Here is a 22290-nt window from a genome sequence, read left to right as displayed (position 1 = left end):
TTCAGCCAGATCAGGCCTGCAAAGAAGATGCGTTTCACAGGCCTTTGTAAGAGATGTTCCCGGTAGGCTGTAAGAGCACTGTGCAGAGCGAGTTGTTTCTTAGCTTCCCAAAGAGCTGGAAGCAAGATGCTTTGGGGCCCAACTCGCCCTTTGGAAAGAATCCTGCACGTTGTGCCTTTCCGCTCTAGGGCAATGTAGCACACCCAGATCAGAAGTTCTACTTCAGCCAGATCAGGCCTGCAAAGAAACTCCGTTTCACAGGCCTTTGTAAGAGATGTTCCCGGTAGGCTGTAAGAGCACTGTGCAGAGCGAGTTGTTTCTTAGCTTCCCAAAGAGCTGGAAGCAAGATGCTTTGGGGCCCAACTCTCCCTTTGGAAAGAAGCCTGCACGTTGTGACTTTCAGCTCTAGGGCAATGTAGCACACGCAGAGCAGAAGTTCTACTTCAGCCAGATCAGGCCTGCAAAGACATTGCGTTTCACAGGCCTTTGTAAGTGATGTTCCCGGTAGGCTGTAAGAACACTGTGCAGAGCGAGTTGTTTCTTAGCTTCCCAAAGAGCTGGAAGCAAGATGCTTTGGGGCCCATCTCGCCCTTTGGAAACAAGACTGCAAGTTGTGCCTTTCAGCTCTAAGTCCGGGTAGCACACCGAGAGCAGAAGTTCTATTTCAGCCAGATCAGGTCTGCAAAGAAACTGCGTTTCACAGGCCTTTGTAAGAGATGTTCCCGGTAGGCTGTAAGAGCACTGTGCAGAGCGAGTTGTTTCTTAGCTTCCCAAAGAGCTGGAAGCAAGATGCTTTGGGGCCCAACACGCCCTTTGGAAAGAAGACTGCACGTTGCGCCTTTCAGCTCTATGTCAATGTTGCTCACGCAGAGCAGAAGTTCTACTTCAGCCAGATCAGGCCTGCAAAGAAACTGCGTTTCACAGGCCTTTGTAAGAGATGTTCCCGGTAGGCTGTAAGAGCACTGTGCAGAGCGAGTTGTTTCTTAGCTTCCCAAAGATCTGGAAGCAAGATGCTTTGGGGCCCAACGCTCCCTTTGGAAAGAAGCCTGCACGTTGTGCCTTTCAGCTCTAGGGCAATGTAGCACACGCAGAGCACAAGTTCTACTTCAGCCAGATCAGGCCTGCAAGGAAACTGCTTTTCACAGGCCTTTGTAAGTGATGTTCCGGTAGGCTGTAAGAGCACTGTGCAGAGCGAGTTGTTTCTTAGCTTCCCAAAGAGCTGGAGGCAAGATGCTTTGGGGCCCAACTCGCCCTTTGGAAAGAAGCCTGCACGTTGTGCCTTTCAGCTCTAGGGCAATGTAGCACACCCAGAGCAGAAGTTCTACTTCAGCCAGATCAGGCCTGCAAAGAAACTGTGTTTCACAGGCATTTGTAAGAGATGTTCCCGGTAGGCTGTAAGAGCACTGTGCAGAGCGAGTTGTTTCTTAGCTTCCCCAAGAGCTGGAAGCAAGATGCTTTGGGGCCCAGCTCGCCCTTCTGAAAGAAGCCTGCACGTTGTGCCTTTCAGCTCTAGGGCAATGTAGCACACCCAGAGCAGAAGATCTACTTCAGCCAGATCAGGCCTGTGAAGAGACTGCGTTTCACAGGCCTTTGTAAGAGATGTTCCCGGTATGCTGTAAGAGCACTGTGCAGAGCGAGTTGTTTCTTAGCTTCCCCAAGAGCTGGAAGAAAGATGCTTTGGGGCCCAACTCGCCCTTTGGAAAGAAGCGTGCACGTTGTGCCTTTCAGCTCTAGGGCAATAAGCACACCCAGAACAGAAGTTGTACTTCAGCCAGATCAGGCCTGCAAAGAAGATGCGTTTCACAGGCCTTTGTAAGAGATGTTCCCGGTAGGCTGTAAGAGCACTGTGCAGAGCGAGTTGTTTCTTAGCTTCCCAAAGAGCTGGAAGCAAGATGCTTTGGGGCCCAACTCGCCCTTTGGAAAGAATCCTGCACGTTGTGCCTTTCCGCTCTAGGGCAATGTAGCACACCCAGATCAGAAGTTCTACTTCAGCCAGATCAGGCCTGCAAAGAAACTCCGTTTCACAGGCCTTTGTAAGAGATGTTCCCGGTAGGCTGTAAGAGCACTGTGCAGAGCGAGTTGTTTCTTAGCTTCCCAAAGAGCTGGAAGCAAGATGCTTTGGGGCCCAACTCTCCCTTTGGAAAGAAGCCTGCACGTTGTGACTTTCAGCTCTAGGGCAATGTAGCACACGCAGAGCAGAAGTTCTACTTCAGCCAGATCAGGCCTGCAAAGACATTGCGTTTCACAGGCCTTTGTAAGTGATGTTCCCGGTAGGCTGTAAGAACACTGTGCAGAGCGAGTTGTTTCTTAGCTTCCCAAAGAGCTGGAAGCAAGATGCTTTGGGGCCCATCTCGCCCTTTGGAAACAAGACTGCAAGTTGTGCCTTTCAGCTCTAAGTCCGGGTAGCACACCGAGAGCAGAAGTTCTATTTCAGCCAGATCAGGTCTGCAAAGAAACTGCGTTTCACAGGCCTTTGTAAGAGATGTTCCCGGTAGGCTGTAAGAGCACTGTGCAGAGCGAGTTGTTTCTTAGCTTCCCAAAGAGCTGGAAGCAAGATGCTTTGGGGCCCAACACGCCCTTTGGAAAGAAGACTGCACGTTGCGCCTTTCAGCTCTATGTCAATGTTGCTCACGCAGAGCAGAAGTTCTACTTCAGCCAGATCAGGCCTGCAAAGAAACTGCGTTTCACAGGCCTTTGTAAGAGATGTTCCCGGTAGGCTGTAAGAGCACTGTGCAGAGCGAGTTGTTTCTTAGCTTCCCAAAGATCTGGAAGCAAGATGCTTTGGGGCCCAACGCTCCCTTTGGAAAGAAGCCTGCACGTTGTGCCTTTCAGCTCTAGGGCAATGTAGCACACGCAGAGCACAAGTTCTACTTCAGCCAGATCAGGCCTGCAAGGAAACTGCTTTTCACAGGCCTTTGTAAGTGATGTTCCGGTAGGCTGTAAGAGCACTGTGCAGAGCGAGTTGTTTCTTAGCTTCCCAAAGAGCTGGAGGCAAGATGCTTTGGGGCCCAACTCGCCCTTTGGAAAGAAGCCTGCACGTTGTGCCTTTCAGCTCTAGGGCAATGTAGCACACGCAGAGCAGAAGTACTACTTCATCCAGATCAGGCCTGCAAAGAAACTGCGTTTCACAGGCCTTTGTAAGAGATGTTCCCGGTAGGCTGTAAGACCACTGTGCAGAGCGAGTTGTTTCTTAGCTTCCCAAAGAGCTGGAAGCAAGATGCTTTGGGGCCCAACTCGCCCTTTTTAAAGAAGCATGCACGTTGTGCCTTTCAGCTGTAAGTCAATGTAGCACACGCAGAGCAAAAGTTCTACTTCAGCCAGATCAGGCCTGCAAAGAAATTGCGTTTCACAGGCCTTTGTAAAAGATGTTCCCGGTAGGCTGTAAGAGCACTGTGCAGAGCGAGTTGTTTCTTAGCATCCCAAAGAGCTGGAAGCAAGATGCTTTGGGGCCCAACTCGCCCTTTGTAAACAAGCCTGCACGTTGTGCCTTTCAGGTCTAAGTCCGGGTAGCACACCCAGAGCAGAAGTTCTACTTCAGCCAGATCAGGCCTGCAAAGAAACTGCGTTTCACAGGCCTTTGTAAGAGATGTTCCCCGTAGGCTGTAAGAGCACTGTGCAGAGCGAGTTGTTTCTTAGCTTCCCAAAGAGCTGGAAGCAAGATGCTTTGGGGCCCAACTCGCCCTTTGGAAAGAAGCATGCACGTTGTGCCTTTCAGCCCTAAGTCAATGTAGCACACGCAGAGCACAAGTTGTACTTCAGCCAGATCAGGCCTGCAAAGAAACTGCGTTTCACAGGCCTTTGTAAGAGATGTTCCCGGTAGGCTGTAAGAGCACTGTGCAAAGCGAGTTGTTTCTTAGCTTCCCAAAGAGCTGGAGGCAAGATGCTTTGGGGCCCAACTCGCCCTTTGGAAAGAAGCCTGCACGTTGTGCCTTTCAGCTCTAGGGCAATGTAGCACACCCAGAGCAGAAGTTCTACTTCTGCCAGATCAGGCCTGCAAGGAAACTGCTTTTCACAGGCCTTTGTAAGTGATGTTCCGGTAGGCTGTAAGAGCACTGTGCAGAGCGAGTTGTTTCTTAGCATCCCAAAGAGCTGGAAGCAAGATGCTTTGGGGCCCAACTCGCCCTTTGGAAAGAAGCCAGGACGTTGTGCCTTTCAGCTCTAGGGCCGTGTAGCACACCCAGAGCAGAAGTTCTACTTCAGCCAGATCAGGCCTGCAAAGAAACTGCGTTTCACAGGCCTTTGTAAGAGATGTTCCCGGTAGGCTGTAAGAGCACTGTGCAGAGCGAGTTGTTTCTTACCTTCCCAAAGAGCTGGAAGCAAGATGCTTTGGGGCCCAACTCGCCCTTTGGAAAGAAGACTGCACGTTGTGCCTTTCAGCTCTAGGGCAATGTTGCTCACTCAGAGCAGAAGTTCTACTTCAGCCAGATCAGGTCTGCAAAGAAACTGCGTTTCACAGGCCTTTGTAAGAGATGTTCCCCGTAGGCTGTAAGAGCACTGTGCAGAGCGAGTTGTTTCTTAGCTTCCCAAAGAGCTGGAAGCAAGATGCTTTGGGGCCCAACTCGCCCTTTGGAAAGAAGCCTGCAGGTTGTGCCTTTCAGCTTTAGGGCAATGTAGCACACGCAGAGCAGAAGTTCTGCTTCATCCAGATCAGGCCTGGAAGGAACCTGCTTTTCACATGCCTTTGTAAGTGATGTTCCGGTAGACTGTAAGAGCACTGTGCAGAGCGAGTTGTTTCTTAGCTTCCCAAAGAGCTGGAAGCAAGATGCTTTGGGGCCCAACTCGCCCTTTGGAAAGAAGCCTGCACGTTGTGCCTTTCCGCTCTAGGGCAATGTAGCACACCCAGATCAGAAGTTCTACTTCAGCCAGATCAGGCCTGCAAAGAAACTCCGTTTCACAGGCCTTTGTAAGAGATGTTCCCGGTAGGCTGTAAGAGCACTGTGCAGAGCGAGTTGTTTCTTAGCTTCCCAAGGAGCTGGAAGCAAGATGCTTTGGGGCCCAACTCGCCCTTTGCAAAGAAGCCTGCACGTTGTGACTTTCAGCTCTAGGGCAATGTAGCACACGCAGAGCAGAAGTTCTACTTCTGCCAGATCAGGCCTGCAAGGAAACTGCTTTTCACAGGCCTTGTAAGTGATGTTCCAGTAGGCTGTAAGAGCACTGTGCAGAGCGAGTTTTTTCACAGCTTCCCAAAGAGCTGGAAGCAAGATGCTTTGGGGCCCATCTTGCCCTTTGGAAACAAGCCTGCACGTTGTGCCTTTCAGCTCTAAGTCCGGGTAGCACACCCAGAGCAGAAGTTCTACTTCAGCCAGATAAGGCCTGCAAAGAATCTGCGTTTCACAGGCCTTTGTAAGAGATGTTCCCGGTAGGCTGTAAGAGCACTGTGCAGAGCGAGTTGTTTCTTAGCTTCCCAAAGAGCTGGAAGCAAAATGCTTTGGGTCCCAACTCGCCCTTTGGAAAGAAGCATGCACGTTGTGCCTTTCAGCTCTAAGTCAATGTAGCACACGCAGAGCAAAAGTTCTACTTCAGCCAGATCAGGCCTGCAAAGAAATTGCGTTTCACAGGCCTTTGTAAGAGATGTTCCCGGTAGGCTGTAAAGCACTGTGCAGAGCGAGTTGTTTCTTAGCTTCCCAAAGAGCTGGAGGCAAGATGCTTTGGGGCCCAGCTCGCCCTTTGGAAAGAAGCCTGCACGTTGTGCCTTTCAGCTCTAGGGCAATGTAGCACACCCAGAGAGAAGTTCTACTTCAGCCAGATCAGGCCTGCAAAGAAACTGCGTTTCACAGGCCTTTGTAAGAGATGTTCCCGGTAGGCTGTAAGAGCACTGTGCAGAGCGAGTTGTTTCTTAGCTTCCCAAAGAGCTGGAAGCAAGATGCTTTGGTGCCCAACTCGCCCTTTGGAAAGAAGCATGCACGTTGTGCCTTTCAGCTCTAAGTCAATGTAGCACACGCAGAGCAAAAGTTCCACTTCAGCCAGATCAGACCTGCAAAGAAATTGCGTTTCACAGGCCTTTGTAAGAGATGTTCCCGGTAGGCTGTAAGAGCACTGTGCAGAGCGAGTTGTTTCTTAGCTTCCCAAAGAGCTGGAGGCAAGATGCTTTGGGGCCCAACTCGCCCTTTGGAAAGAAGCCTGCACGTTGTGCCTTTCAGCTCTAGGGCAATGTAGCACACGCAGAGCAGAAGTTCTACTTCAGCCAGATCAGGCCTGCAAAGAAACTGCGTTTCACAGGCCTTTGTAAGAGATGTTCCCGGTAGGCTGTAAGAGCACTGTGCAGAGCGAGTTGTTTCTTAGCTTCCCAAAGAGCTGGAAGCAAGATGCTTTGGGGCCCAACATGCCCTTTGGAAAGAAGACTGCACGTTGCGCCTTTCAGCTCTATGTCAATGTTGCTCACGCAGAGCAGAAGTTCTACTTCAGCCAGATCAAGCCTGCAAAGAAACTGCGTTTCACAGGCCTTTGTAAGAGATGTTCCCAGTAGGCTGTAAGAGCACTGTGCAGAGCGAGTTGTTTCTTAGCTTCCCAAAGAGCTGGAAGCAAGATGCTTTGGGGCCCAACTCTCCCTTCTGAAAGAAGCCTGCACGTTGTGCCTTTCAGCTCTAGGGCAATGTAGCACACGCAGAGCAGAAGTTCTACTTCAGCCAGATCAGGCCTGCAAGGAAACTGCTTTTCACAGGCCTTTGTAAGTGATGTTCCGGTAGGCTGTAAGAGCACTGTGCAGAGCGAGTTGTTTCTTAGCTTCCCAAAGAGCTGGAAGCAAGATGCTTTGGGGCCCAACTCGCCCTTTGGAAACAAGCCTGCACGTTGTGCCTTTCAGCTCTAAGTCCGGGTAGCACACCCAGAGCAGAAGTTCTACTTCAGCCAGATCAGGCCTGCAAAGAAACTGCGTTTCACAGGCCTTTGTAAGAGATGTTCCCGGTAGGCTGTAAGACCACTGTGCAGAGCGAGTTGTTTCTTAGCTTCCCAAAGAGCTGGAAGCAAGATGCTTTGGGGCCCAACTCGCCCTTTGGAAAGAAGAATGCACGTTGTGCCTTTCAGCTCTAAGTCAATGTAGCACACGCAGAGCAAAAGTTCTACTTCAGCCAGATCAGGCCTGCAAAGAAATTGCGTTTCACAGGCCTTTGTAAAAGATGTTCCCGGTAGGCTGTAAGAGCACTGTGCAGAGCGAGTTGTTTCTTAGCTTCCCAAAGAGCTGGAGGCAAGATGCTTTGGGGCCCAACTCGCCCTTTGGAAAGAAGCCTGCACGTTGTGCCTTTCAGCTGTAGGGCAATGTAGCACACGCAGAGCAGAAGTTCTACTTCAGCCAGATCAGGCCTGCAAAGAAACTGCGTTTCACAGGCCTTTGTAAGAGATGTTCCCGGTAGGCTGTAAGAGCACTGTGCAGAGCGAGTTGTTTCTTAGCTTCCCAAATAGCTAGAAGCAAGATGCTTTGGGGCCCAAGTCGCCCTTTGGAAAGAAGCCTGCATGTTGTGCCTTTCAGCTCTAGGGCAATGTAGCACACCCAGAGCAGAAGTTCTACTTCTGCCAGATCAGGCCTGCAAGGAAACTGCTTTTCACAGGCCTTTGTAAGTGATGTTCCAGTAGGCTGTAAGAGCACTGTGCAGAGCGAGTTGTTTCTTAGCTTCCCAAAGAGCTGGAAGCAAGATGCTTTGGGGCCCATCTCGCCCTTTGGAAACAAGCCTGCACGTTGTGCCTTTCAGCTCTAAGTCCGGGTAGCACACCCAGAGCAGAAGTTCTACTTCAGCCAGATCAGGCCTGCAAAGAAACTGCGTTTCACAGGCCTTTGTAAGAGATGTTCCCGGTAGGCTCTAAGAGCAGTGTGCAGAGCAAGTTGTTTCTTAGCTTCCCAAAGAGCTGGAAGCAAGATGCTTTGGTGCCCAAGTCGCCCTTTGGAAAGAAGCATGCACGTTGTGCCTTTCAGCTCTAAGTCAATGTAGCACACGCAGAGCAAAAGTTCTACTTCAGCCAGATCAGACCTGCAAAGACATTGCGTTTCACAGGCCTTTGTAAGAGATGTTCCCGGTAGGCTGTAAGAGCACTGTGCAGAGCGAGTTGTTTCTTAGCTTCCCAAAGAGCTGGAAGCAAGATGCTTTGGGGCCCAACTCGCCCTTTGGAAAGAAGCCTGCACGTTGTGCCTTTCAGCTCTAGGGCAATGTAGCACACGCAGAGCAGAAGTTCTACTTCAGCCAGATCAGGCCTGCAAAGAAACTGCGTTTCACAGACCTTTGTAAGAGATGTTCCCGGTAGGCTGTAAGAGCACTGTGCAGAGCGAGTTTTTTCTTAGCTTCCCCAAGAGCTGGAAGCAAGATGCTTTGGGGCACAGCTCGCCCTTTGGAAAGAAGCCTGCACGTTGTGCCTTTCAGCTCCAGGGCAATGTAGCACACCCAGAGAGAAGTTCTACTTCTGCCAGATCAGGCCTGCAAAAAAACTGCGTTTCACAGGCCTTTGTAAGAGATTTCCCGGTAGGCTGTAAGAGCACTGTGCAGAGCGAGTTGTTTCTTAGCTTCCCAAAGAGCTGGAAGCAAGATGCTTTGGGGCCCAAGTCGCCCTTTGGAAAGAAGCCTGCACGTTGTGCCTTTCAGCTCTAGGGCAATGTAGCACACGCAGAGCAGAAGTTCTACTTCTGCCAGGTCAGGCCTGCAAGGAAACTGCTTTTCACAGGCCTTTGTAAGTGATGTTCCGGTAGGCTGTAAGAGCACTGTGCAGAGCGAGTTGTTTCTTAGCTTCCCAAATAGCTGGAAGCAAGATGCTTTGGGGCCGAACTCGCCATTTGGAAAGAAGCCAGGACGTTGTGCCTTTCAGCTCTAGGGCCGTGTAGCACACCCAGATCAGGAGTTCTACTTCAGCCAGACCAGGCCTGCAAAGAAACTGCGTTTCACAGGCCTTTATAAGAGATGTTCCCGCTATGCTGTAAGAGCACTGTGCAGAGCGAATTGTTTCTTAGCTTCCCAAAGAGCTGGAAGCAAGATGCTTTGGGGCCCAACTCGCCCTTTGGAAAGAAGCCTGCACGTTGTGCCTTTCATCTCTAGGGCCGTGTAGCACACCCAGAGCAGAAGCTCTACTTCAGCCAGATCAGGCCTGCAAAGAAACTGCGTTTCCCAGGCCTTTGTAAGAGATGTTCCCGGTAGGCTGTAAGAGCACTGTGCAGAGCGAGTTGTTTCTTAGCTTCCCAAAGAGCTGGAAGCAAGATGCTTTGGGGCCCAACTCGACCTTTGGAAAGAAGCCTGCACGTTGTGCCTTACAGCTCTAGGGCAATGTAGCACACCCAGAGAGAAGTTCTACTTCAGCCAGATCAGGCCTGCAAAGAAACTGCGTTTCACACGCCTTGTAAGAGATGTTCCCGGTAGGCTGTAAGAGCACTGTGCAGAGCGAGTTGTTTCTTAGCTTCCCAAAAAGCTGGAGGCAAGATGCTTTGGGGCCCAAATCGCCCTTTGGAAAGAAGCCTGCACGTTGTCTCTTTCAGCTCTAGGGCAATGTAGCACACCCAGAGCAGAAGTTCTACTTCAACCAGATCAGGCCTGCAAAGAAACTGCGTTTCACAGGCATTTGTAAGAGATGTTCCCGGTAGGCTGTAAGAGCACTGTGCAGAGCGAGTTGTTTCTTAGCTTCCCAAAGAGCTGGAAGCAAGATGCTTTGGGGCCCAGCTCGCCCTTTGGAAAGAAGCCTGGACGTTGTGCCTTTCAGCTCTACGGCCGTGTAGCACACCAAGAGCAGAAGTTCTACTTCAGCCAGATCAGGCCTGCAAAGAAACTGCGTTTCACAGGCCTTTGTAAGACATGTTCCCGGTAGGCTGTAAGAGCACTGTGCAGAGCGAGTTGTTTCTTAGCTTCCCAAAGAGCTGGAAGCAAGATGCTTTGGGGCCCAACTCGCCCTTTGGAAAGAAGCCTGCACGTTGTGACTTTCAGCTCTAGGGCAATGTAGCACACGCAGAGCAGAAGTTCTACTTCAGCCAGATCAGGCCTGCAAAGAAACTGCGTTTCACAGGCCTTTGTAAGCGATGTTCCCGGTAGGCTGTAAGAGCACTGTGCAGAGCGAGTTGTTTCTTAGCTTCCCAAAGAGCTGGAAGCAAGATGCTTTGGGGACCAACTTGCCCTTTGGAAAGAAGCCTCCACGTTGTGCCTTTCAGCTCTAGGGCAATGTAGCACACCCAGAGCAGAAGTTCTACTTCAGCCAGATCAGGCCTGCAAAGAAACTGCGTTTCACAGGCCTTTGTAAGAGATGTTCCCGGTAGGCTATAAGAGCACTGTGCAGAGCGAGTTGTTTCTTAGCTTCCCAAAGAGCTGGAAGCAAGATTCTTTGGGGCCCAAGTCGCCCTTTGGAAAGAAGCCTGCACGTTGTGCCTTTCCGCTCTAGGGCAATGTAGCACACCCAGAGCAGAAGTTCTACTTCAGCCAGATCAGGCCTGCAAGGAAACTGCTTTTCACAGGCCTTTGTAAGTGATGTTCCGGTAGGCTGTAAGAGCACTGTGCAGAGCGAGTTGTTTATTAGCTTCCCAAAGAGCTGGAAGCAAGATGCATTGTGGCCCAACTCGCCCTTTGGAAACAACCCTGCACGTGGTGCCTTTCAGCTCTAGGGCAGTGTAGGACACCCAGAGCAGAAGTTCTACTTCAGCCAGATCAGGCCTGCAAAGAAACTGCGTTTCACAGGCCTTTGTAAGAGATGTTCCCAATACGCTGTAAGAGCACTGTGCAGAGCGAGTTGTTTCTTAGCTTCCCAAAGAGCTGGAAGCAAGATGCTTTGGGGCCCAACTTGCCCTTTGGAAAGAAGCCTGCACGTTGTGCCTTTCAGATCTAGGGCAATGTAGCACACCCAGAGCAGAAGTTCTACTTCAGCCAGATCAGGCCTGCAAAGAAACTGCGTTTCACAGGCCTTTGTAAGCGATGTTCCGGTAGGCTGTAAGAGCACTGTGCAGAGCGAGTTGTTTCTTAGCTTCCCAAAGACCTGGAAGCAAGATGCTTAGGGGCCCAACTCGCCCTTGGGAAAGAAGCCTGCACGTTGTGCCTTTCAGCTCTAGGGCAATGTAGCACACGCAGTGCAGAAGTTCTACTTCAGCTAGATCAGGCATGCAAAGAAACTGCGTTTCACAGGCCTTTGTAAGCAATGTTCCCGGTGGCTGTAAGAGCACTGTGCAGAGCGAGGTGTTTCTTAGCTTCCCAAAGAGCTGGAAGCAAGATGCTTTGGGGCCCAACTCGCCCTTTTGAAAGAAGCCTGCATGTTGTGCCTTTCAGCTCTATGGTCGTGTAGCAAACCCAGAGCAGAATTTCTACTTCAGCATGATGAGGCCTGCAAACAAACAGCATTTCAGAGGCCTTTGTAAGAGATGTTCCTGGTAGGCTGTAAGAGCACTGTGCAGAGCGAGTTGTTTCCTAGCTTCGCAAAGAGATGGAAGCAAGATGCTTTGGGGCCCAACTCGCCCTTTGGAAAGAAGCCTGCACGTTGTGCCTTTCAGCCTTAGGGCAATGTAGCACACGCAGAGCAGAAGTTCTACTTCAGCCAGATCAGGCCTGCAATGAAACTGCGTTTCACAGGCATTTGTAAGAGATGTTCCCGGTAGGCTGTAAGAGCACTGTGCAGAGCGAGTTGATTCTTAGCTTTCCAAAGAGCTGGAAGCAAGATGCTTTTGGGCCCAACTCGCCCTTTGGAAACAAGCCTGCACGTTGTGCCTTTCAGCTCTACGGCCGTGTAGCACACCAAGAGCAGAAGTTCTACTTCAGCCAGATCAGGCCTGCAAAGAAACTGCGTTTCACAGGCCTTTGTAAGAGATGTTCCCGGTAGGCTGTAAGAGCACTGTGCAGAGCGAGTTGTTTCTTAGCTTCCCAAAGAGCTGGAAGCAAGATGCTTTGGGGCCCAACTCCCCCTTTGGAAAGAAGCCTGCACGTTGTGCCTTTCAGCTCTAGGGCAATGTAGCACACGCAGAGCAGAAGTTCTACTTCAGCCAGATCAGGCCTGCAAGGAAACTGCTTTTCACAGGCCTTTGTTAGCGATGTTCCCGGTAGGCTGTAACAGCACTGTGCAGAGCGAGTTGTTTCTTAGCTTCCCAAAGAGCTGAAAGCAAGATGCTTTGGGGCCCAACTCGCCCTTTGGAAAGAAGCCTCCACGTTGTGCCTTTCAGCTCTAGGGCAATGTAGCACACCCAGAGCAGAAGTTCTACTTCAGCCAGATCAGGCCTGCAAAGAAACTGCGTTTCACAGGCCTTTGTAAGAGATGTTCCCGGTAGGCTGTAAGAGCACTGTGCAGAGCGAGTTGTTTCTTAGCTTCCCAAAGAGCTGGAAGAAAGATTCTTTGGGGCCCAAGTCGCCCTTTGGAAAGAAGCCTGCACGTTGTGCCTTTCAGCTCTAGGGCAATGTAGCACACCCAGAGCAGAAGTTCTACTTCAGCCAGATCAGGCCTGCAAAGAAACTGCGTTTCACAGGCCTTTGTAAGAGATGTTCCCGGTAGGCTGTAGGAGCACTGTGCAGAGCGAGTTGTTTCTTAGCTTCCCAAAGAGCTGGAAGCAAGATGCTTTGGGGCCCAACTCGCCCTTTGGAAAGAAGCCTGCACGTTGTGCCTTTCAGCTCTAGGGCAATGTAGCACACGCAGAGCAGAAGTTCTACTTCAGCCAGTTCAGGCCTGCAAAGAAACTGCGTTTCACAGGCCTTTGTAAGAGATGTTCCCGGTAGGCTGTAAGAGCACTGTGCAGAACGAGTTGTTTCTTAGCTTCGCAAAGAGCTGGAAGCAAGATGCTTTGGGTCCCAACTTGCGCTTTGGAAAGAAGCCTGCACGTTGTGCCTTTCACCTCTAGGGCAATGTAGCACACACAGAGCAGAAGTTCTACTTCAGCCAGATCAGGCCTGCAAAGAAACTGCGTTTCACAGGCCTTTGTAAGAGATGTTCCCCGTAGGCTGTAAGAGCACTGTGCAGAGCGAGTTGTTTCTTAGCTTCCCAAGGAGCTGGAAGCAAGATGCTTTGGGGCCCAACTCGTCCTTTGGAAAGAAGCCTGCACGATGTGCCTTTCAGCTCTAGGGCCATGTAGCACACCCAGAGCAAAAGTTCTACTTCAGCCAGGTCAGGCATGCAGAGAAACTGCGTTTCACAGGGCTTTGTAAGGGATGTTGCCGGTAGGCTGTAGGAGCACTGTGAGAGCGAGTTGTTTCTTAGCTTCCCAAATAGCTGGAAGCAAGATGCTTTGGGGCCCAACTCGCCCTTTGGTAAGAAGCCTGCTCGTTGTGAATTTCAGCTCTAGGGCAATGTAGCACACCCAGAGCAGAAGTTCTACTTCACCCAGATCAGGCCTGCAAGGAAACTGCTTTTCACAGGCCTTTGTAAGAGATGTTCCCGGTAGGCTGTAAGAGCACTGTGCAGAGCGAGTTGTTTCTTAGCTTCCCAAAGAGCTGGAAGCAAGATGCATTGGGGCCCAACTCCCCTTGGGAAAGAAGCCTGCACGTTGTGCCTTTCCGCTCTAGGGCAATGTAGCACACCCAGAGCAGAAGTTCTACTTCAGCCAGATCAGGCCTGCAAAGAAACTGCGTTTCACAGGCCTGTGTAAGCGATGTTCCGGTAGGCTGTAAGAGCACTGTGCAGAGCGAGTTGTTTCTTAGCTTCCCAAAGAGCTGGAAGCAAGATGCTTTGGGGCCCAAATCGCCCTTTGGAAAGAAGCCTGCACGTTGTGCCTTTCAGCTCTAGGGCAATGTAGCACACGCAGAGCAGAAGTTCTACTTCAGCCAGATCAGGCCTGCAAAGAAACTGCGTTTCACAGGCCTTTGTAAGCGATGTTCCCGGTAGGCTGTAAGAGCACTGTGCAGAGCGAGTTGTTTCTTAGCTTCCCAAAGAGCTGGAAGCAAGATGCTTTGGGGCCCAACTCGCCCTTTGGAAAGAAGCCTGCACGTTGTGCCTTTCAGCTCTAGGGCAACCTAGCACACCCAGAGCAGAAGTTCTACTTCAGCCAGAACAGGCCTGCAAAGAAACTGCGTTTCACAGGGCTTTGTAAGAGATGTTCCCGGTAGGCTGTAAGAGCACTGTGCAGAGCGAGTTGTTTCTTAGCTTCCCAAAGAGCTGGAAGCAAGATGCTTTGGGGCCCAACTCGCCCTTTGGAAAGAAGCCTGCACATTGTGCCTTTCAGCTCTAGGGCAATGTAGCACACCCAGAGCAGAAGTTCTACTTCAGCCAGATCAGGCCTGCCAAGAAACTGCGTTTCACAGGCCTTTGTAAGAGATGTTCCGGTAGGCTGTAAGAGCACTGTGCAGAGCGAGTTGTTTCTTAGCTTCCCAAAGAGCTGGAAGCAAGATGCTTTGTTGCCCAACTCGCCCTTTGAAAAGAAGCCTGCACGCTGTGCCTTTCAGCTCTAGGGCAATGTAGCACACCCAGAGCAGAAGTTCTACTTCAGCCAGATCAGGCCTGCAAAGAAATTGCACTTCACAGGGCTTTGTAAGAGATGTTCCCGGTAGGCTGTAAGAGCACTGTGCAGAGCGAGTTGTTTCTCAGCTTCCCAAAGAGCTGGAAGCAAGATGCTTTGGGGCCCAAATCGCCCTTTGGAAAGAAGCCTGCACGTTGTGCCTTTCCGCTCTAGGGCAATGTAGCACACGCAGAGCAGAAGTTCTACTTCAGCCAGATCAGGCCTGCAAGGAAACTGCTTTTCACAGGCCTTTGTAAGTGATGTTCCGGTATGCTGTAAGAGCACTGTGAAGAGCGAGTTGTTTCTTAGCTTCCCAAAGAGCTGGAAGCAAGATGCTTTGGGGCTCAACTTGCCCTTTGGAAAGAAGCCTGCACGTTGTTCCTTTCACCTCTAGGGCAATGTAGCACCCCCAGAGCAGAAGTTCTACTTCAGCCACATCAGGCCTGCAAAGAAACTGCGTTTCACAGGCCTTTGTAAGCGATGTTCCGGTAGGCTGTAAGAGCACTGTGCAGAGCGAGTTGTTTCTTAGCTTCCCAAAGAGCTGGAAGCAAGATGCTTTGGGGCCCAAGTCGCCCTTTGGAAAGAAGCCTGCACGATGTGCCTTTCAGCTCTAGGGCAATGTAGCACACCCAGAGCAGAAGTTCTACTTCAGCCAGATCAGGCCTGCAAAGAAACTGCATTTCACTGGCCTTTGTAAGCGATGTTCCCGGTAGGCTGTAAGAGCACTGTGCAGAGCGAGTTGTTTCTTAGCGTCCCAAAGAGCTGGAAGCAAGATGCTTTGAGGCCCAACTCGCCCTTTGGAAAAAAGCCTGCACGTTGTGCCTTTCAGCTCTAGGTCAATGTAGCACACGCAGAACAGAAGTTCTACTTCAGCGAGATCAGGCCTGCAAAGAAACTGCGTTTCACAGGGCTTTGTAAGGGATGTTCCCGGTAGGCTGTAAGAGCACTCTGCAGAGCGAGTTGTTTCTTAGCTTCCCAAAAAGCTGGAAGCAAGATGCTTTTTGGCCCAACTCGCCCTTTGGAAAGATGCCTGGACGTTGTGCATTTCAGCTCTAGGGCCGTGTAGCACACCCAGAGCAGAAGTTCTACTTCAGCCAGATCAGGCCTGCAAAGAAACTGCGTTTCACAGGCCTTTGTAAGAGATGTTCCCGGTAGGCTGTAAGAGCACTGTGCAGAGCGAGAGGTTTCTTAGCTTCCCAAAGAGCTGGAAGCAAGATGCTTTGTTGCCCAACTCGCCCTTTGGAAAGAAGCCTGCACGTTGTGCCTTTCAGCTCTAGGGCAATGTAGCACACCCAGAGCAGAAGTTCTACTTCAGCCAGATCAGGCCTGCAAAGAAACTGCGTTTCACAGGCCTTTGTAAGAGATGTTCCCGGTAGGCTGTAAGAGCACTGTGCAGAGCGAGTTGTTTCTTAGCTTCCCAAAGAGCTGGAAGCAAGATTCTTTGGGGCCCAAGTCGCCCTTTGGAAAGAAGCCTGCACGTTGTGCCTTTCAGCTCTAGGGCAATGTAGCACTTGAAGAGCAGAAGTTCTACTTCAGCCAGATCAGGCCTCAAGGAAACTGCTTTTCACATGCCTTTGTGAGTGGTGTTCTGGTAGGCTCTAAGAGCACTGTGCAGAGCGAGTTGTTTCTTAGCTTCCCAAAGAGCTCGTGGCAAGATGCTTTCGGGCCCAACTCGCCCTTTGGAAAGAACCCTGCACGTTGTGCCTTCATCTCTAGGGCAGTGTACCACACCCAGAGCAGAAGTTCTACTTCAGCCCGATCAGGCCTCCAAAGAAACTGCGTTTCACAGGCCTTTGTAAGAGACGTTACCGGTAGGCTGTAAGAGCACTGTGCAGAGCGATTTGTTTATTAGCTTCCCAAAGAGCTGGAAGCAAGATGCTTTGGGGCCCAACTCGCCCTTTGGAAAGAAGCCTGCATGTTGTGCCTTTCAGCTCTAGGGCAATGTAGCACACCCAGAGCAGAAGTTCTACTTCAGCCAGATCAGGCCTGCAAAGAAACTGCGTTTCACAGGCCTCTGTAAGAGATGTTCCCGGTAGGCTGTAAGAGCACTGTGCACAGCGAGTTGTTTCTTAGCTTCCCAAAGAGCTGGAAGCAAGATGCTTTGGGGCCCATCTCGCCCTTTGGAAAGAACCCTGCACGTTGTGCCTTTCAGCTCTAGGGCAATGTAGCACACCCAGAGCAGAAGTTCTACTTCAGCCAGATCAGGCCTGCAAAGAAACTGCGTTTCACAGGCCTTTGTAAAAGATGTTCCCGGTAGGCTGTAAGAGCACTGTGCAGAGCGAGTTGTTTCTTAGCTTCCCAAAGAGCTGGAAGCAAGATGCTTTTTGGCCCAACTCGCCCTTTGGAAAGAAGCCTGCACGTTGTGCCTTTCAGCTCTAGGGCAATGTAGCACACCCAGAGCAGAAGTTCTACTTCAGCCAGATCAGGCCTCAAGGAAACTGCTTTTCACATGCCTTTGTAAGTGATGTTCTCTTAGGCTGTAAGAACACTGTGCAGAGCGAATTGTTTCTTAGCTTCCCAAAGAGCTGGAAGCAAGATGCTTTGGGGCCCAACTCGCCCTTTGGAAAGAAGCCTGCACGTTGTGCCTTTCCGCTCTAGGGCAATGTAGCACACACAGAGCCGAAGTTCTACTTCAGCCAGATCAGGCCTGCAAAGAAACTGCGTTTCACAGGCCTTTGTAAGAGATGTTCCCGGTAGGCTGTAAGAGCACTGTGCTGAGCGAGTTGTTTCTTAGCTTCCCAAAGAGCTGGAAGCAAGATGCTTTGTTGCCGAACTCGCCCTTTGGAAAGAAGCCTGCACGTTGTGCCTTTCAGGTCTAGGGCAATGTAGCACACCCAGAGCAGCAGTTCTACTTCAGCCAGATCAGGCCTGCAAAGAAACTGCGTTTCACAGGCCTTTGTAAGAGATGTTCCCGGTAGGCTGTAAGAGCACTGTGCAGAGCGAGTTGTTTCTTCGCTTCCCAAAGAGCTGGAAGCAAGATGCTTTGGGGCCCAACTCGCCCTTTGGAAAGAAGCCTGCACGTTGTGCCTTTCCGCTCTTGGGCAATGTAGCACACACAGAGCCGAAGTTCTACTTCAGCCAGATCAGGCCTGCAAGGAAACTGCTTTTCACATGCCTTTGTAAGAGATGTTCCGGTAGGCTGTAAGAGCACTGTGCAGAGCGAGTTGTTTCTTAGCTTCCCAAAGAGCTGGAAGCAAGATGCATTGGGGCCCAACTCACCCTTTGGAAAGAAGCCTGCACGTTGTTCCTTTCCGCTCTAGGGCAATGTAGCACACGCAGAGCAGAAGTTCTACTTCAGCCAGTCAGGCCTGCAAACAAACTGCGTTTCACAGGCCTTTGTAAGAGATGTTCCCGGTAGGTTGTAAGAGCACTGTGCACAGCGAGTTGTTTCTTAGCTTCCCAAAGAGCTGGAAGCCACATGCTTTGGGGCCCAACTCGCCGTTTGGAAAGAAGCCTGCACGTTGTGCCTTTCAGCTCTAGGGCCGTGTAGCACACGCAGAACAGAAGTTCTACTTCAGCGAGATCAGGCCTGCAAAGAAACTGCGTTTCACAGGCCTTTGTAAGAGATGTTCCCGGTAGGCTGTAAGAGCACTGTGCAGAGCGAGTTGTTACTTAGCTTCCCAAAGAGCTGGAAGCAAGATGCTTTTTGGCCCGAATCGCCCTTTGGAAAGATGCCTGGACGTTGTGCATTTCAGCTCTAGGGCCGTGTAGCACACCCAGAGCAGAAGTTCTACTTCAGCCAGATCAGGCCTGCAAAGAAACTGCGTTTCACAGGCCTTTGTAAGAGATGTTCCCGGTAGGCTGTAAGAGCACTGTGCAGAGCGAGTTGTTTCTTAGCTTCCCAAAGAGCTGGAAGAAAGATGCTTTGAGGCCCAACTCGCCCTTTGGAAAGAAGCCTGCACGTTGTGCCTTTCAGCTCTAGGGCAATGTAGCACACCCAGAGCAGAAGTTCTACTTCAGCCAGATCAGGCCTGCAAAGAAACTGCGTTTCACAGGCCATTGTAAGAGATGTTCCCGGTAGGCTGTAAGAGCACTGTGCAGAGCGAGGTGTTTCTTAGCTTCCCAAAGAGCTGGAAGCAAGATGCTTTGGGGCCCAACTCGCCCTTTGGAAAGAAGCCTGCACGTTGTGCCTTTCAGCTCTAGGGCAATGTAGCACACCCAGATCAGAAGTTCTACTTCAGCCAGATCAGGCCTGCAAAGAAACTGCGTTTCACAGGCCTTTGTAAGAGATGTTCCCGGTAGGCTGTAAGAGCACTGTGCAGAGCGAGTTGTTTCTTAGCTTCCCAAAGAGCTGGAAGCAAGATGCTTTGGGGCCCAACTCGCCCTTTGGAAAGAAGCCTGCACGTTGTGCCTTTCAGCTCTAGGGCCATGTAGCACACCCAGAGCAGAAGTTCTACTTCAGCCAGATCAGGCTTGCAAAGAAACTGCGTTTCACAGGGCTTTGTAATAGATGTTCCCGGTAGGCTGTAAGAGCACTGTGCTGAGCGAGTTGTTTCTTAGCTTCCCAAAGAGCTGGAAGCAAGATGCTTTGTTGCCCAACTCGCCCTTTGGAAAGAAGCCTGCACATTGTGCCTTTCAGCTCTAGGGCAAAGTAGCACACCCAGAGCAGAAGTTCTACTTCAGCCAGATCAGGCCTGCAAAGAAACTGCGTTTCACACGCCTTTGTAAGAGATGTTCCCGGTAGGCTGTAAGAGCACTGTGCAGAGCTAGTTGTTTCTTAGCTTCCCAAAGAGCTGGAAGCAAGATGCTTTGGGGCCCAACTCGCCCTTTGGAAATAGGCCTGCACGTTGTGACTTTCAGCTCTAGGGCAATGTAGCACGTGCAGAGCAGAAGTTCTACTTCAGCCAGATCAGGCCTCAAGGAAATCCTTTTCACATGCCTTTGTAAGTGATGTTTTGGTAGGCTGTACGAACACTGTGCAGAGCGAGTTGTTTTTCAGCTTCCCAAAGAGCTGGAAGCAAGATGCTTTGGGGCCCAACTCGCCCTTTGGAAAGAAGCCTGCACGTTGTGCCTTTCCGCTCTAGGGCACCGTAGCACACGCAGAGCAGAAGTTCTACTTCAGCCAGATAAGGCCTGCAAACAAACTGCGTTTCACAGGCCTTTGTAAGAGATGTTCCCGGTAGGCTGTAAGAGCACTGTGCAGAGCGAGTTGTTTCTTAGCTTCCCAAAGAGCTGGAAGCAAGATGCTTTGGGGCCCAACTCGCCCTTTGGAAAGAAGCCTGCACGTTGTGCATTTCAGCTCTAGGGCAATGTAGCACACGCAGAGCAGAAGTTCTACTTCAGCCCGATCAGGCTTGCAAAGAAACTGCGTTTCACAGGCCTTTGTAAGAGATGTTCCCGGTAGGCTGTAAGAGCACTGTGCAGAGCGAGTTGTTTCTTAGCTTCCCAAAGAGCTGGAAGCAAGATGCTTTGGGGCCCAACTCGCCCTTTGGAAAGAGGTCTTCACGTTGTGCCTTTCAGCTCTAGGTCAATGTAGCACGTGCAGAGCAGAAGTTCTACTTCAGCCAGATCAGGCCTCAAAGAAACTGCTTTTCACATGCCTTTGTGAGTGGTGTTCTGGTAGGCTGTAAGAGCACTGTGCAGAGCGAGTTGTTTCTTAGCTTCCCAAAGAGCTGGTAGCAAGATGATTTGGGGCCCAACTCGCCCTTTGGAAAGAAGCCTGCACGTTGTGCCTTCATCTCTAGGGCAGTGTAGCACACCCAGAGCTGAAGTTCTACTTCAGCCAGATCAGGCCTGCAAAGAAACTGCGTTTCACAGGCCTTTGTAAGAGATGTACCCGATAGGCTGTAAGAGCACTGTGCAGAGCGAGTTGTTTCTTAGCTTCCCAAAGAGCTGGAAGCAAGATGCTTTGGGGCCCAACTCGCCCTTTGGAAAGAAGCCTGCACGTTGTGCCTTTCAGCTCTAGGCCAATGTAGCACACCCAGAGCAGAAGTTCTACTTCAGCCAGATCAGGCCTGCAACAAACTGCGTTTCACAGGCCTCTGTAAGAGATGTTCCCGGTAGGCTGTTAGAGCACTGTGCAGACCGAGTTGTTTCTTAGCTTCCCAAAGAGCTGGAAGCAAGATGCATTGGGGCCCAACTCACCCTTTGGAAAGAAGCCTGCACGTTGTTCCTTTCCGCTCTAGGGCAATGTAGCACACGCAGAGCAGAAGTTCTACTTCAGCCAGTCAGGCCTGCAAACAAACTGCGTTTCACAGGCCTTTGTAAGAGATGTTCCCGTTAGGTTGTAAGAGCACTGTGCACAGCGAGTTGTTTCTTAGCTTCCCAAAGAGCTGGAAGCCACATGCTTTGGGGCCCAACTCGCCGTTTGGAAAGAAGCCTGCACGTTGTGCCTTTCAGCTCTAGGGCCGTGTAGCACACGCAGAACAGAAGTTCTACTTCAGCGAGATCAGGCCTGCAAAGAAACTGCGTTTCACAGGCCTTTGTAAGAGATGTTCCCGGTAGGCTGTAAGAGCACTGTGCAGAGCGAGTTGTTACTTAGCTTCCCAAAGAGCTGGAAGCAAGATGCTTTTTGGCCCGAATCGCCCTTTGGAAAGATGCCTGGACGTTGTGCATTTCAGCTCTAGGGCCGTGTAGCACACCCAGAGCAGAAGTTCTACTTCAGCCAGATCAGGCCTGCAAAGAAACTGCGTTTCACAGGCCTTTGTAAGAGATGTTCCCGGTAGGCTGTAAGAGCACTGTGCAGAGCGAGTTGTTTCTTAGCTTCCCAAAGAGCTGGAAGAAAGATGCTTTGAGGCCCAACTCGCCCTTTGGAAAGAAGCCTGCACGTTGTGCCTTTCAGCTCTAGGGCAATGTAGCACACCCAGAGCAGAAGTTCTACTTCAGCCAGATCAGGCCTGCAAAGAAACTGCGTTTCACAGGCCATTGTAAGAGATGTTCCCGGTAGGCTGTAAGAGCACTGTGCAGAGCGAGGTGTTTCTTAGCTTCCCAAAGAGCTGGAAGCAAGATGCTTTGGGGCCCAACTCGCCCTTTGGAAAGAAGCCTGCACGTTGTGCCTTTCAGCTCTAGGGCAATGTAGCACACCCAGATCAGAAGTTCTACTTCAGCCAGATCAGGCCTGCAAAGAAACTGCGTTTCACAGGCCTTTGTAAGAGATGTTCCCGGTAGGCTGTAAGAGCACTGTGCAGAGCGAGTTGTTTCTTAGCTTCCCAAAGAGCTGGAAGCAAGATGCTTTGGGGCCCAACTCGCCCTTTGGAAAGAAGCCTGCACGTTGTGCCTTTCAGCTCTAGGGCCATGTAGCACACCCAGAGCAGAAGTTCTACTTCAGCCAGATCAGGCTTGCAAAGAAACTGCGTTTCACAGGGCTTTGTAATAGATGTTCCCGGTAGGCTGTAAGAGCACTGTGCTGAGCGAGTTGTTTCTTAGCTTCCCAAAGAGCTGGAAGCAAGATGCTTTGTTGCCCAACTCGCCCTTTGGAAAGAAGCCTGCACATTGTGCCTTTCAGCTCTAGGGCAAAGTAGCACACCCAGAGCAGAAGTTCTACTTCAGCCAGATCAGGCCTGCAAAGAAACTGCGTTTCACACGCCTTTGTAAGAGATGTTCCCGGTAGGCTGTAAGAGCACTGTGCAGAGCTAGTTGTTTCTTAGCTTCCCAAAGAGCTGGAAGCAAGATGCTTTGGGGCCCAACTCGCCCTTTGGAAATAGGCCTGCACGTTGTGACTTTCAGCTCTAGGGCAATGTAGCACGTGCAGAGCAGAAGTTCTACTTCAGCCAGATCAGGCCTCAAGGAAATCCTTTTCACATGCCTTTGTAAGTGATGTTTTGGTAGGCTGTACGAACACTGTGCAGAGCGAGTTGTTTTTCAGCTTCCCAAAGAGCTGGAAGCAAGATGCTTTGGGGCCCAACTCGCCCTTTGGAAAGAAGCCTGCACGTTGTGCCTTTCCGCTCTAGGGCACCGTAGCACACGCAGAGCAGAAGTTCTACTTCAGCCAGATA

This window comes from Equus caballus, chromosome 5 (genome assembly GCF_041296265.1).
Source record: "Equus caballus isolate H_3958 breed thoroughbred chromosome 5, TB-T2T, whole genome shotgun sequence".
NCBI lineage: Eukaryota > Metazoa > Chordata > Mammalia > Perissodactyla > Equidae > Equus > Equus caballus.
This window is presented reverse-complemented; position numbering follows the sequence as displayed.